Source organism: Leptopilina boulardi, unplaced genomic scaffold (genome assembly GCF_019393585.1).
Source record: "Leptopilina boulardi isolate dan_hultmark-lab unplaced genomic scaffold, ZJU_Lbou_2.1 LbouV2_179, whole genome shotgun sequence".
Taxonomy (NCBI): domain Eukaryota; kingdom Metazoa; phylum Arthropoda; class Insecta; order Hymenoptera; family Figitidae; genus Leptopilina; species Leptopilina boulardi.
Genome location: NW_026137728.1, coordinates 869,106 through 886,551, shown reverse-complemented (window position 1 = coordinate 886,551; position 17,446 = coordinate 869,106). Strand labels below are relative to the sequence as shown.

At 26.3% G+C, this 17,446-nt stretch overlaps 1 long non-coding RNA gene across 1 annotated transcript in view; it reads left to right on the top strand.

Annotated features, from left to right (window-relative positions):
* The window catches only part of LOC127277766 (uncharacterized), a 209,552-nt gene that overhangs the window by 57,926 nt on the left and 134,180 nt on the right, over window positions 1-17,446 (top strand). The window contains exon 3 of the long non-coding RNA XR_007842405.1: window positions 10,314-10,375. This is a non-coding gene — a long non-coding RNA (uncharacterized LOC127277766). The remainder of the gene's footprint in view (window positions 1-10,313; window positions 10,376-17,446) is intronic.

Genomic DNA, 17,446 nt, shown 5'->3' with positions numbered 1-17,446 from the left:
GGAAAATTGATTAGCCTTAATAAAATATAGATAAGACATTAATTTGACATTGTTTCAATATAAAAAGTATACGAATAGTAAATTTGGAATATTGACATATTAATCAATAAACAATTCTTAATTAAATATTTCTTAATTTGCTTTTTAGGGCATTGCATGAATTATTTCTATTTCCAATGATGTTACTTTAAATAATCTATATAATATTTGGGTCAATCCATTATATTTCGAATGAAGTGGTCGCTGACTAATTTTTAAAAATTATAATACTTTGCAGGAATGATTTTGAAGTTATCAAAATCACGAAATGAAAAGAATTTTATTAAAATTTTAATTATTTATTGCAAAATATGACTTTAAAGTATATGAGGTGCTGAAAACTGTCAATTTTTTAGCCATTAGAAAATATGCAAAAATACGTAGAATTTACCATAAAAATAAAAAATTTTTTTTGTAATTTACTAAGAATGAATAAATTTATCATTATCAATTGATGTAATTATTTAAATATGTGAAATAATATATAAAATATGATTTTCAAGTTCGCCTGTCAAATAACCTAAATTTGCAAATTTCATCTATTAAATGTGAGAAAGAGAAGTCATTAAATGGAAAAAAACCTTACCAAATATAAAGTACCTGTGACTAACTTTTAGTTTTTCTTAGCACTTTTTTCCTTTTTTCTTCATAAATGTGAAATAAAAAGCAATAAAAATTGGCACTTTGCTTATTTTCACTATTTTCAAATGTAAATAACTTTCTTGGAGAAAACTGAAAAATTACAAAACTTGGGCAATATCTAATTGATCACTAAATACACACACTGGAAAAAAATTCGCTTTGGTCCCGAAGATACTTTTTGAGATAATTTAGTTTAAATTTTTCACAATTTTTATGAGGTTAATGCATGTGATTTTTATAAAATTGAAGTTAGTTCAAAATATTTAACCAATAAAACCTAACTTCGTCCTTAAAAAACTACATGTATTAACCTGATAAAAATTGTGAAAAGTTTAAACTTAATTATCTCAAAAAGTATCTTCGGGACCAAAGCGAATTTTTTTCCAGTGTGTGTATTTAGTGATCAATTAGATATTGCCCAAGTTTTGTAATTTTTCAGTTTTCTCCAAGAAAGTTATTTACATTTGAAAATAGTGAAAATAAGCAAAGTGACAATTTTTATTGCTTTTTATTTCACATTTATGAAGAAAAAAGGAAAAAAGTGCTAAGAAAAACTAAAAGTTAGTCACAGGTACTTTATATTTGGTAAGGTTTTTTTCAATTTAATGACTTCTCTTTCTCACATTTAATAGATGAAATTTGCAAATTTAGGTTATTTGACAGGCGAACTTGAAAATCATATTTTATATATTATTTCACATATTTAAATAATTACATCAATTGATAATGATAAATTTATTCATTCTTAGTAAATTACAAAAAAATTTTTTTATTTTTATGGTAAATTCTACGTATTTTTGCATATTTTCTAATGGCTAAAAAATTGACAGTTTTCAGCACCTCATATACTTTAAAGTCATATTTTGCAATAAATAATTAAAATTTTAATAAAATTCTTTTCATTTCGTGATTTTGATAACTTCAAAATCATTCCTGCAAAGTATTATAATTTTTAAAAATTAGTCAGCGACCACTTCAGTCGAAATATAATGGATTGACCCATTTAGATATTTTTTTTATGTCAATCATAAATAAATTGGCAAAAATTACCTATATTTAAAATAGAAGAAAGTATAATTTGTAAATTTTGAGGTTATTTTTCCATTTAACTCTGTTGCCAATTTATCTATCATGACATTTTTATATATTAGTTTAAAAATAAATTTAAGATTTATTAATTTTTTTAATACTAAATAAAGAGATTAGTACGGGAAAAAATTTATTAACATTTTTTTCTTTTAAATTTGTTATTATCAAAAATGACCTATTTTTGAAGAATAATATCCATATAGTATTAATTTTTTATTATTTTCAATATTAAATAGTTATTTAAAAACATTTTTTTCCAAAAAAAGTTGAATTTTGAATATATTATTATAAACATTTAAAAATATAAAAGTAGGATACGTTGAAGATCAAAATCAACGCTAAACGAGCGAAAAAGCTATAATCCGCGTAAAATCCGCGGTTTTTCTCCTCTTTTACGATTTTTCAAGCTGCAATTCGGGATGAATTCCCAGACGCGTTTTTATCGTTCTTGAAGAAAAAAAAATATTCTAAGCGACTCGATTTTGAATGAAAGCTTTAATTAACATATATATATATATATATATATATATATATAGTAATTTCAAACTATTTTTATATAAAAATTTTATGCACACTCACATTGGAAGAAACATACACTGAGAAAAAAAATTTAGTGTTAAATTGGATAATAAATAAATAATGAAATAAATTAAAAAGATAAAAAGGAAAATAAATATGGTAGAATAAAATTTTTAATTTTATAAAAAAAGCTATTTTTTTGATCAACCAAACATTTTTGTTGACCTTACAAAAAAAATTTGGTTGAGCTAACCAAACATTTTTGTTATGCCAACAAAAAACACACAACCAAATATTTTTGGTTGACTCAAACAAATAGTTTGGTTGCTTAAATACCAATAAAACTTTTTTTGTTGGCCCAACTAAATTTTGGTTGCTCTGACTAAACATTTTTCTCAGTGTATATAGTTTTTACCAATACCTTTATATATATGTTATAAACTCAAACATTTATATTAACTAAAAGTTTTATTTTAATTTAAAAAGTTTAATAAAAATTTAAATTTTCACCTCTTAAACTAATATTTTGTTAATTATAATTAAAATTTGATTTGAGAGAGGAAAAAAAAAATTTTTTAATTTTCCCTGATTTATGAGTTATAACATCGCTATTTTATAACTAGACAGAGATAAAATTCACAAATTTCTAACAGTCCGATTTCACACACCTGACACGTTTGTAAGAAGATAATTCTAACAAATGGAACCTCTTTCAATTTTCTTCACGAACAATATTCGTTAATAGCTCGATTACAGACATCTGTCGACTTTCTGATATTTTTAAGTATTTCTTACAGATAATTTCAATTCGTAAACTTTCCTTTTCTTTAATATACATATATATATATATATATTTGTATAAAAAAAGGAACATAAAATTAAAAACGCCAAAGTTTTTGAATTTTTTTTTATCTGACAATAAATAATAATTAAAAAAATTTAAATAAATATAATAATAAAATTTATTATAATAAATTATTAAAACGAGGGAATAATAATTATTATAAATTAAAATTATTATAAATTTATCATAGTAAATTATTAATGTCAGTTTAAAAAAAAATCGAATGATCTACAGAAAAAAACATAGTCTCAGTTTTGCTGCATTCAATTTTTAATTGAGGTTTTATAATTTATTACAATTACTTTATTAAATTTAAATTAAATTTAACCTAAAAATTTTTGGAGCTTAGGTATCTTTTGTCGCGGAGCGTCATATGTGATTATTTTTTTTTTTTTTAATAAATGACAGTTTTAACAATTTTTTAATTTTGAATTAAATTTTATTTAAGATTTCTACATATATATATACCGATATACATATATAGTATATAAAAAACTTAAGAATATTTTTTAAAAATCTCACACGCATGGGGGATCGAACCCAGGACTCTTGGGACGCAACTTATGTACTCTGACTACACGGCTACGTTGACGTACATATCTTTAACCAATCACTTCCTCCTTGAATAATAAAACCAGAACCATCCTAAAATAAAAAATATATATTAAAACATTAGTGTCACGATTCGCTTTAATTGTTAATATATTTTTTTTCAAAACGTAATATTAAATAATTTTGTTTAAATTTTTTTCAAAGAGAAAAAATTGAGTAGCTCCTGATCATAGCTCTATTTTTAAAAGGACAAAGTTAGTCAATTTCTGTACGGGGTAAAGACATATAATATGTAAGTTTTTTTTAAAAATTTAATTTTAATAAATGTAAATTAATAATGGTTTTATTTTTTATTTTTTAATAAATTGCAATAGAATAAGAGCTTTGATATTCTTTTGAAGAAAAAATGGAATTTGATGTAAAACTTATTCTCTTTCGTTTGCTTTATGATGCATTTAATATATATAACTGAGTCGGAAACTGGTACTTATTATTTTCTTTTTTTTCTTCTTCATAGTTTCTTTTACAAAGAAAATTAATTATTTAAACATTATTTCTTTTTAATTAATATTTCTTACAAAATAAAAGAATCTTTTAAAAGTAAATGAATTTCTCATTTTACGTTAAATAATTTTATTTTCGAAAGCAGAGAATAATTTTATTTTATAAATACCCCTATTTTACAAATTACTTTCCTATACTAAAAAATTTTTTTTACAGTTAATAGAAAAAAGAAATTTTTTTTTTAACTGTAAAAATATATGTTGAAATATTTTTTCAATTTTAATGTTTATTAAATTATGAATTTGTTTCTAATTTATATTTAAAAAATTATATATATTTTTTTTCATCGTAAAATTTCTTAGATCTTTTCTTTTTTTATTATTTATATATATGTGTGTGATATCAGAAAGAAGAATTTTGCTGTGTGCCAAAAAGTTGTTCACTCTCTTTCAATGTGAACTTTTTCCGCAAACATCGTTTCATCTCTTTATACTACTTCATGTGTAAAATTAAGAAATTTAAATCTCAAAAAATTTCGTCGAATTTTTGAGGTTTCAATTTCTAAAGTTCTGTTCAAAGATTGCAAGGTAGAAAACGTCAAAGTTTTCATGTTTTCTTCCTTCAAAGATTTCGATTTAGAAACGCGCGCCTGGATATTTGAAAACTTTCTCACTGTAAGATTCTTAAATGAAGACCTTTTAAATTTGAAATTTCCGGCAAATTGCCTTTTGAAGCTGAAAGTCAAAAATATTTGAAAAGACATATAAAGCAAATTAAAGATTTTTCATTTTCTTCTGAATTCTCTTAGAACAATGAACATAAAAAAAAAATATATATATATACTATTCAGTAAAGTTATATAATTTAAAAAAAAAAAATTAATAATTTTTTCATATTTTGTAAAAGACTTTAAAATAAAACCTTGACACATTAATTGTTTGACATTTCGAAACATATTTTTAATAGAGTAAAATATTAGATTTATTATATATAAAAGTTTTGCAAACGGAAAAAACTCTTTCATCAAATTACTTTGATGCTTTAATAAATTATTCATCATAAAGAGTAAAAGAAAAAAAAAGAAAGAAGTTGGCAGTATAATAATCTTTTGAAGTGATCAACAAAGAGAAGATCTTTTGAAAAGAACGTTGCTCCATTTGACAAAAATCCAGCATACTACTACTACCTGTTGTTCCTATTCCCTTATTCCACAGTCATCACACAGTGATTTTTCTTTTAAAAAGAACCAACAGAAAGGCGAGCTCTCATTCTACTATTTATGAAATATCAAAACCAAAAGTTTTTGAATAGGGTAAAGGCACCAATTACCGTGGGTATAACCCCAATTGTTGAGATTTATATTTTATCTTTTGATATATATATATATAATTGTAGTCAATATAAAATTAAAAATAATTTCTTATAATAAACTTTATACATCCAATTACATCATGTAGAAGAGAAGAACGAGGCGTTATGGTTCACTGTTCATTCTTTGTTGATAAACTTCGTCATTTTCACATTAATTAAAAGTTTTATCCTCTAAGTAAGAAAACTTACTCTAATATCTCAGCTTTAATTTATAAGAACAACTCTTCAATATCACTTATAATTTTTTTTTCTAATGAACTATTTTTCTGGAGTACACTAAAACAAAGAAAAGATTTTGTAATTGTAACAAAATTATTTGGTTATATAGGAAATTTTGGTTGTAACCAAATTTTGATTGGCTGATACAAAGTTGTAGAGTTATTTCAACCAAACATTTGGTTAGGTCAACTAAATTATTTGGTTGAACCGCTAATGATACAACCCAAACGCAACTGCGCTTGCGCTATACAACTCCGCTGAAATGTTTCTGTTAAATGACAACACAGAAAAAACCTGAACTCAAAATGATAGCGTATGCTACTCATTTTGATATGCAGCAAAAATGAGTCAAGTTGGTGGCGCCACTGTCTATGTCGTTTAGCATTGACTCATTTTTGCTGCATATCAAAATGAGACTAAGTTTTTTCTGTGAATTCTATTAAGGCCATGTGGGAAATACCCACGTGACACCCATGCAAAAAACCCTTCAACCCTTTTTTATCATTCCTCAAAATTTCAACTCGAAATTTCTTCTCATTTCCGAGAATACTTGGAACTACCAAAAAGTGTCTTTGTCTCATATGGCCTTAAATAAAAATTAGATTGTATAGAAATTTTTGCAATAAAACTTTTGTTAAATGAAAATTTTGTTATATAGAAATTCTTTTAAGGCCATGTGGGCAATAGACGTTTTTTTGTGGATTCCAACTTTCTCTGAAATAAATAATGATTTCGGGTTAAAATATTCAAGACTTGATTTTGGAGGGTGCAAAGCATAGGGCTGTTCTCCTCATTTACGTAAAAATAATAAAAATAAAGCAATAAATAGTAAAATAATGTATTTAATCATAGTTCATTCAGCGGCCACTCGCTCGAATTGGCGCTGTTTACTGGAGCACTGACACACTCAAGCAACGTCTGTGTATGCGCCGCCATCTTTTTTGTCATTTTCGTTTAAAAATTAAACTTTTTAAAATTAGTTTTTAAATAATTTAACGCAAAATTAAGTTTTTTCAGGAGAACAGCGCGGTGCATTGTACCCAAATCTATCAACCCTCAAAATTTTAGCCTAAAATCTTTTTTCATTTTAGAGAAAGTTGGAATATTGCAAAACACATTTTCCCATACTAGGTCACGTGGGTTTCTCCCACATGCCGTTATATAGGAAATTTTGGTTGTAACCAAATTTTGATTGGGTATACTTTCAACTTTAAATGACATGTTATCGGAATTTATTAAAGATTTAGTTATTGTTATTGTTTATTAATTAATTTACTAGTGATATTTAATTCAATATTATTATTTTTATAATTATTATCGTTTTTAATAGCAGGTGTCGTTCACTGCGTACCTTTTATCATATTTTTGAAAATTTTATGATTTTAACCTCTTGGGTGTCTTGAGGTGGGCTCAAAGTGTCGATGACGTGTATACACGCACATAAATTTTGAGCCCAATAATAAGACGGAATTGGCCTAAAATTTGTTACTCGGGGGTTTTAGGGGTCGCTGCTTTCGAATTTGATGTCAGATTTACAAAATTCAAAATGGCGGATCCAATATGTCGACCAAAAATTTTGAAAATTGACCATATTCGCTTGAAACTCGTTACTCGGGGGTTTTTGGGGTCGCTGATTCCGAATTTGATGTAAGAATTATAAAATTTCAAAATTCAAAATGGATACAATAATAATCACAACCATACTATGCTAATTTGAATTTTCAAAATCTAACTTGAATATCGTAAACAGCGACGTTCAAAACCCCTGAGTAACAGATTTTAAGTAATTTTAATTTTTAAATTTTTAGAAAATTATCTGCCACATTGGTAACGCCATTTTGAATTTTTGAAATCTGACTATAGATTCGTAATCAGCGACCCTCAAAACCCCTGAGTAATAATTTTTAAGTATTTTTAAATCATTTTTGCCATTTTTTGAAAAATTGTCCACCATATTGGCTCGGCCATTTTGAATTTTTGAAATCTGACTTTAGATTCGTTATCAGCGACCTCAAAAACCCCCGAGTAACAATTTTTAATTATTTTTAAATCATTTTTGCCATTTTTTGAAAAAATCGTCCGCCATATTGGCTTCGCCATTTTGAATTTTTAAAATCTGACTTTGGAATCGTAATCAGCGACCTTTATATACCATAGTATACACATTTGCACAAATTTTGGTCATTCAAAAATTTACTGACATTTTGGGCCCACTTATGAGATTTTGGCTTCGACTGCGAAGGGGTTAAGCAATCTCTTCTGAAAAAATAAAACAATTTCTTTTTGTATGATTTTCATTCGTAATAATTGTAATATTGTCTTACAAAACAGTGGGAAAAAATTTAAAAGTGAACTCTGTTACTGTTTGTGTTATGTTATTGGAAAACACTGATAAATATTTCTTGACATGCGTGCGTTGGTGATATCTATGCGAATCTTTCGCCACCTATGGGGATGTATGAGTACTTGTCATGAACTTCCGACAAATCTTGGCACCACTTTAGTGAAGTACATGCATGGGAGATTGTAGTCTATTCTCCATGAGCATCATGTTTACACTCTCTTGATGACATTTTAAGCGATTTAACCTCCTTGATAGACTTGTACACAATAATATGCGTTGTCTGCGACTCGAGAGCCATCTGTAGGTACCGTGTGAATGTAAAAATCCCTTTTCCTTTTCCCGCGCTTAGTTTCAAATTTTTAATATATTAAATCGACTTATTTTAACTATAAAGATTCAAAAATATAGTATTATTAGTATAACTACTGCAAAAAGCAAACTTTAAAAAGAATATCTATATTTTTGTCCTTTATTTTGATGTATAATAAATAGAAAAATCATTATAGAAACCTAGACGTAAAATTTTTTCATTTTTTTGTTAAGCTGTATAATCTTTAACCAGAACAAACATAAAATTTGAGTTTTTAATTTCAATCTTTAGAAAAAAAAAAATGTCCATTTTCTTATTTTTCTCGACAATTTGGTGCACTTTACTTTATATTATTTTTTCCCAGTGAAAATACATATACAGTCATCTATATACATATATGTATATGTAAATTTCTATAAGAGTAGCTTAGCAACTTTAACTTGAAAACATTCAACGAGGAAGCCTGTAGTTGAAACTAACTTATCTTGAAATCGAGATTTTCCCTGGCTTATCTTTTTTTCCAGTGTTCAGTTTAGAGCCACCTGGCTTCCCGTCACTTGATCGAATCTGCACTGTTCAAGACTCCTCTATAAAGTTGTTCGTGGAAGCGTTTTCAGAAAGGGAGTATCGTCTTGAAAGCTATATATATTTTATATATATATATATATATATATATATATATATATATACGTGGGTGCCTTCGGGCTTCCACCATCAACGAAAAGAAAGTTAGCCACGATGGACCGCGAGTTTTGGTGTCTCTTCTCTTAAAGTGCCGTCGAGTTATATCGAGTCGAGACACTCCGCAACCCCTTCGACGAACTTCGCCCCCGATGCTCTTGTCGTAAACAAGCCGCGCGGCAGCCACAAAAGGTGGGTGGGTCGTTTGCGGCTGGCACCAAAAGGGATTTCCATTCTTAATTTTGTCTCCAAGGATTATACATTTGCTGCCTTCAACAAAAAAATTTTTTTTCTTTTTTTTTTTTAAATTACGAGAAAAATTGTGTCAAATACTTGATTTCTAATTCCTTTAAAATATGATTTTTCCACTATCTTTTTTTCACAGAAAATTATAAGGTATTAAAATAAGCTGCAACGCTTATTATTTTAATGCCTTTTAATTTTCTGTGTTATTTAAACACAAAATCTTAGTTTTATAAATAAATATATATGGTAGGGCAATGTATTGCCCAGAGAAAAAGATTTATTTGATTTAATAAAACCAATTTCTTTGACTTGTTTTCTATTATTCAAAATAAAATTTTCTTTGAAACTAAATAAGTTTCTTTAGTTTCAAAGAAAATTTCTTTGATTCAAAGAAATTTGTGCATTAAATTACAGAAATTCTAAATTTCTATCAAATAAACATTTATTTGAATTAAATAAAAAAATTTCTTTGAAACGAAAATAATTTTTTTTTTTAAGTTAAAATTTTCGTTTCCCACTTGACAACACAAAATCCACTACAATAATAATATAATATATTCCAAAAAAAAAAAATGTTTATAACTGGTATTTGGGGATATAGTGTAATTTATGGTATTCGGCAAATATTTCTGTAAATAGAACATGAATATTGTTTGCAAATTTTAATAATTACAAAATGAACGCGCCAGTATTTAGTATCCTTAAAATCCCATTTTAATTTCCCGGAAATATTCATGGAATTTAGTGTGTTATGTAGATATATTGAATTTATTAATTTTTAAAATACTCAAGTTAATTTTATATGAAATTAATTTCTTTGGAGACAATATTTCTTTTTTTTTTTTTTTTTGTTTCGTTTGTAAATTTCGCCGAAAAAAAGTGAAACATTAATATATTATTAATTAATAATCTTTTTTATTAATTTAAACATTAATTTTTAAATATTTTTTCAGATTTTTGGACTACGGATAGGGCTATGATCAGGATCTGCCTAGTTTTCTCTGTTTGAAAAAATGTAAGTAAACGAAATTTTTAACATTGATGTTTGTCAAAAAAAAATTAACAATTGAAGGGAATGTTTAATATAATAATAACGATAATAATAATAATAATAATAATAATAATAATATAATAATTAATAAAAATTTCTCTTAATTTATATTCTACAAATATTTCTCTGCTATTAACTTATTTATAATTATTTAATTAATTTATTTACAATTTGAGAAAATTTAATTTGAGATTTTTTAAGTAAATTATTTAAGAGGATTATAAACAATTATTAAATGTATTTAGAATTAATGTAGTTATTTTGCTATCATAAATAGCATATATAGTACAGTCCTAATATTTAAAAAGAAAGTTATTGTATAATTCGGAACTTATCAATCGAAAGCTTATGTAATTCCGCATCCAACGAGCCCTAAATGAAATATTTTGAATTAGTGGATTGTTAAAAAAAATCAGTTAGCATTGCAATTGTTCATTATTATTAAGAATTTATTAATTCAAAATATTTTATATTAGGGCTCGTTGGATGTGGAATTACATAAGCTTTCGATTGATGAGTTCAAAATTATGATAACTTCATTTGTTTAAAAAAAATTCCATTTTTTATTAAAATTAATTAATATTTCGAAAAAAACGGCATTTTGTTTAATTTGTTTATTAAAAGTATAAATAGGGTAACTGCACCAGTGGTGGATCAATTAAGCCTACTAAATTTATTATTTTGACTTTAAAGGTGTACAGATTTTTTCAGATGAAAAATATAGGGTAATCTTTACAATAGTATGAATTAACAAGTCTTCAAGGACACTATCGTGTAGTTTTCAACCTGCTTGTAACGTTTACACCCCCTCACACCCCCATTCAACAATAAAATGACATTGCTCCAGTCGTGGATCATTTACCCCTTTACACTACACAAAAATAACTTAATGATGTAAATTTTTTTCCAAAAGTATTCTATATCGAAAGAATTGATTACTTTCTACTCTAAAAATTAAAAAAATTTAGACTAAACAATTATTTTTTAAGATTTCATGTGAAAAAGCATAAAATCAACAATTGTTGTATTGCTTTGTTTTCCTAAATATTTTCAAATGATTTTATTTCATAAAACTTATCTATACACCTCCCCTAAACGATAGAAATATTTAGTTCAATTAGAAATAGCTTATTTTAACCTTTTTAACGCTGTTGATCCACCATTGGTACCTGATCCACCACTGGTGCATTTACCCTATTTTAAGTTTTATCGAGGGGGAATTTACTAGTTAAAAACGTGTACACTTGACTACCGGTAATACACCTCATATTACCCTTATTACTGAGAACTACTCGTTATTACAGTTTAGTACACATTATTACAGAGATATTACAAATTTTTTTGCGTTATTACAGCACCGTAATAACGCATTATTACACGGTATTACACGTTATTACACAAGTATTACAGGAAGAGTGTACACTTGACTACCTGAGTAAATTCCCCCTTGAGTTTTATTTTAAAGGGTATAAAAGAAAGAAAAAAAAATTGTCTGTTTAAAAAAAAAGTCAAAATTATTTTTGATTTTCATAAAAAGGGATAAATTTTGAATTTATAAAAAAAAAAAATTTTTTGCACCATTCGATAGAGCAGGAAAAAACTTTTCGAAAACATATAGGTCACCTTTTTTTGCATCCTTTTATAAAATAGTTATGATTTTTCAAAAAATTCAGTCTTTACATCTGATCAAAATTTTAATCCTCTTCTCTCTCTACAGTTTTTGATAAAAATTAATAAAAATTTTTTGAATTGGTGCACATCAAAAATTTTGTAGAAAATGTTCTATTCTGTGCAATATATATATACAAAAGTGTGATATTTTATTTATATAGATAAGAAAAATGTTTCATAATGAATTTTGCATCAAACTCAACGGATATTATGTGTTTCATATATCAAATCGCAAAATTATATTATGATAATATAATAATATTAAATCCATTATAATCCAATGTTCTCTAATTCTGATGATAATAATAATAATAAATAAAGTGAGAATGAAATATTGAATTTTAGTTTTTATACCTATGTGGTTATTATTATTATTATTATTATTATCATTTTGTTATTATTATTATTATTATTATTATTATTTTGATGATAACCTACATAAATGGAAACTCTCAAGTTCTGGTATACAAGTCTTGAAATCGTATTATGTGTTGTCCAAATAAAAAAATTTTGAACACAAGTATCCAATACATTTAACCTCTTCGCTGTCAGGACCAAATATCTTAAAAGTGGATTCAAAATGTTAAGATGTTTTTGTAAGACCGAAATTTTAACAAACGTCTATAGAATGGTATTTATTAATGTATAATTGATAATGAATATTAAGTCAAATTTCAAAACATCGGATCTAATAACACAGGCACACAAAAAATAAAAAGCTGTTTGGCCGATTTTACACTAGTCTATTTCCATATATTTTTTTACGCTGAATCCGAATCCGAAGTCAGAATTATCAGATTGGCTTTTATTTTTGAGATAAACTCAAAAAACTGCTCAGAAAGAAAAATAAAATCAAAAAGTTAAAAATTTTGAATGTCACTGCCGATAGTGTAATTCCATGTATTTTTTGTCGCTGAATCCGAATGCAAAGTCAGAATTGTTAGATTCGCTCAAATTTTTGAGATAATTCCAAAAAACTGATTTTGAGTCCCAAGTAGAAATATCCGTAGCTCGCCGTAATTAAACACCGGCATGGTACTGATCCAATACTGGCTGTCGGTATTGACTTTCAGTACTGGCAGTGTACTGACTAATACACCGAATCAGTACTATGTCGGAGGTAAAAAAATATTAAAACCAGTACTGGCAGTACACTGTCATTCACACCGAATCAGTACTATGTCGGTGATAAAAAACATTAAATGAAAAAGTCTTTAAATTATTTCAATAGGTAGAAAACGATGATTTTTTATTTAAAAAAATGTATATTAATTTCTTTCGAATACTTTCCCTCAAAATTTTGGATGTAATTGTAATGTATTATTATATACCTATATAAAATATATTTATGTTTTTTTAGTTATTTTAGTACTCATTGAAATATGTGCATTAAGTTATTTATCATGCATACAATAACAATAAGTTGAGAATTTTTTTCTAATAGTTTTAAAAATAAAGCAAATGTAATTTTTTCACTGTAATTTTTAAATATTATTAATAATTAAATATTAAATTTAAAAAATTTTTTACAATTCATATTTTACAGTCTTCTTTTATTAACTTATTTTTAATTATGTAATTCATCAATCATTTTTGTCTGTTTTAATATTATTTACGGTAAAAATAATTTATTAAAAATATTTAACTGAAATTGATATCCAGTTTTATTTCATTAAATCTTTGTAAAAATTGAAAAAATTTTGTGAGTTTAAAAAATTTAAGAATAAATTCATTTTATTTTCGTGATCAATAGATAATACAAACTTTGAAATCAAAACTTTTGTATTAGGTGAACTACTTCAAGTCAGCACTTCAAGCCAGCGCGGCTGTGCGGTATGCGTATCTGACTTGCGTTCTAAGGGTTTAGGGTTCGATCCCCCATGCGTGCGAGATTTTTCGTTCTTAGTTTTAAGTGTTATAAGTACAATATTTGTTCATGTGTAATATCAATTATTAAATAATTATTAAATTAAGTATAAGTGCAAAGTAAAAAAAATTAAATATTATGAATTTAAAAAAATAAAAAAATTTACAACACAAATTATTTTTTGTAAAATAATTTATTAAAAATAAAATAATTTAATTAATATAAATGATAATTATTATTTTAATTATTTATTGTTAATAATATTTTATATATTCTAAATAACATTAACTATTATTGGCTTCACATTACCTGTTCGTGGTAAAAATGGGAGTAATAAGCTAATAAGGATGAAATTTGCATTGGAAAGCGTGTTTTAGCATTTTGTAAAAAAGTGAGATTTTAAGTCCGGATGAGTACTTTGCCAGTATTATGCCAGTATTATTCTAGTACTACGTTAGTACTGGTGAGCGGGACAAAATCAGTACTGGACAGCGTTACCAGCCAGGGTTGGTCCACTACTGGCCCAGTACGGCAGTCAGTACTGTTATACTGACTAGCAGTGTTGGGTCAGTACTATGCCAGTGGCACATTTCTACTTGGGGTATTTTGAGTTTTTTGTTACTAGCGTTTTTTTGCAATTATCTCAAAAATTTGAGCGAATCTAACAATTCTGACTTTGCATTCGGATTCAGCGACAAAAAATACATGGAATTACACTATCGCAGTGACATTCAAAAATTTTTTTACTTTTTGATTTTATTTTTCTTTCTGAGCAGTTTTTTGAGTTTATCTCAAAAATAAAAGCCAATCTGATAATTCTGACTTCGGATTCAGATTCAGCGTGAAAAAATACATGAAAATAGACTAGTGTAGTGTCTCGGCCAAACTACATTTTACTTTTTGTGTGCCTGAGTTATGAAAATCGAAATTAATTAAAATCGAAAACTTTGGAAAATCAGTTGGATTTGCTTGTGCGTTTTTAGGGTTGAAATTTTTAAAATTAAAATAGTAAATATAGGAATAATGAAAAAAAAAAATATGAAAAATGGTATTTTATACTACATATAATATTATATGGCATATCTATACAAGATGAAAAATTCTTATAAGGATCATATATATATACACTTGTAAAACTTAGTTTGAAAACTAATGTATGCAATATTTATTCATGCATGCTACATGTATACATATATATATATAGTTAATGTGGTTTTACTGAAAAAGTCAGTTATGAATTTTAACACTTAAAATGATAGAACACCACTCTCTTAAATCTTAAAGTTGTCGATAAATCGCTTCTGAGCTTGAAAGGAGAGTAACCTACGCTGTTTTCTCATGTTTTGTCCACGAAAAGGTAGTCTACAGCCACCAGGGATTTAGAATATTCACAAGCTTGTGCAGGATTGAGTGTGTCTGACATCACTTCAAGATTCTACAACAAATTCTAAAAGTCAGAGGACAAATATAGATATATATGTAAATATTTATTTATAAAAAGAAAAAAATTGTTACAAATTTTTAGAGAATTTGTTAATTTTATTAGTGTATGAACCTGATTTATAAATTCTTTCAGTTTCAATTAATAATTTTTACTATATATATTAATCTTCGAATATTGAAATACCATTTGAAACTGATATTACATTACCAAATGTTTAATATGATTTTGATAACTATTTTTATACAGTCCGCTTAATTAAATCTTTAGCTAATGCGTATTATCTTCGCAGTATTTATAAACTCTTTTCTTCTTAATTAAATCTTTATAACTAATTCGTTTTATCTTCGCAGTATTTATAAACTCTTTTCTTCGGATTATTGTATTTAATTGTTTATCCTAGGTAAATCTTCATGAGGTTCTGTAGAAAAAAATAATTTTGTTTGGAATAACCAATAGCTTCTGTTTTTTTCCGGATCTTGTACAACTTCTTCATATGCTACAGAAATTAAGAAGAGTTTTTTTTCAAATTTATTTGTCGACATAATTTCGATGAATTTAATTTTTACCGTACACATAGGTAGAAAGGAGGCGCATAAATTTTCTTCAAATTTAAATTGTCCTAATACATAATTAGCTTAAATTCGATTTCCACAATTATATATGCTAGGGGGGATTCGCCAACCTGCACGCTTCGCGCGCCAACCCCCTATTTAAATTTACTAAAAATATTAAATATTATTTTGATTAAATTTATATTTAATAAAAAATTTTTAAATTTGAACAGCAGAAATTTATTTATATTTTAATATGAACATAAACTGTATTTTAATTTGCATCCGTAAACTAAATTTTCATCTATTCTGCAATTGAAAAATTAATTAGGGACCGAATAAGTTTTTATATATATTTAAAGATTAATTTTAACCAATTTCTTTAAATAAAATTTATTATTTCATTTTAAAGAATTTGTTTCTAAGATGCACCACGGATGACGTCCTTCTAACTTATGACCTTAATTTTGGGGTAATGTCCGATTTTTTCTATAACTTTGACCAAATTTTGAGGTTATGTTCGCCTACACGCCTATGACCTTCAACGTAAATTTAAGGTTATGTTCTTCCTTGACCTGTGACCTTCAAAAGTTTAAAGAGAGAGTCATATGTTGACCTCTGTTAATAATTTTGAGGTTATGTCCGTCTCTAATCCATCAAAAACTTTGGTTTTTGACATATGTCCTTGATTTTTGAAATTTTGTTCGTTTTAATCTATTATTCTGTTGTTTGACCTTGAGTATTGATGTTATGTTAATTTTTAACTTATGTTTTTGATATAGATAGTACAATATCTGAAATTTTCGAGACAAATTTTGAACGGTACGCGAGTTTTAATGCTTTGCGAGTTGAATAGTAGGCGAGTACTGTGAGCTCCCGCGTAGCGTCGAAGTTCTCGCCTAGCGTTCATTCTGAAATCAGCGGCGGCAGCGATATCTTTTTATAATATAGTAATGATATATATATATATGTATATATATTAGGGGGGCTCCGCCCCCCTGCGCGTTTCATTCGCCAACCCCCCTGCTTTAATCATTTTTTTTTTATTTTCCATTGATCTTATTTTTCCAAATGAACCACCTATTTCAAAGAATTATTATTACAAATTCATTGAAATCTGAATAAATATTATTAAAATTAAAATTATTAAATTTTAATTAATAAATTAATTAAATTAATAATAAATAAATAATTAAATAAATTAAAATCGACATTAAGAAATTATTTTTAAAACTAATTTCAATGAAATTGCCTAACAACCAATAAATTATTAAAAAGTCTTGAAACGAACATAACCTTTAAATTCAAGTCATTTTTGGCTGAAACTCCAGCTCCACTTGTGGCTATATTGAAAGTCTTGAAATTTACATAACCTCAAAATTTATGTCATTTTTGGCGGGAAATACGGAGAGAGATGATGGAAGGGGGAAGGACTTACTGCTTTATTTAGAGTCTTAAAATAAACATAACCTCAAAATTTAGGTCATTTTTGGCGGAGGAGG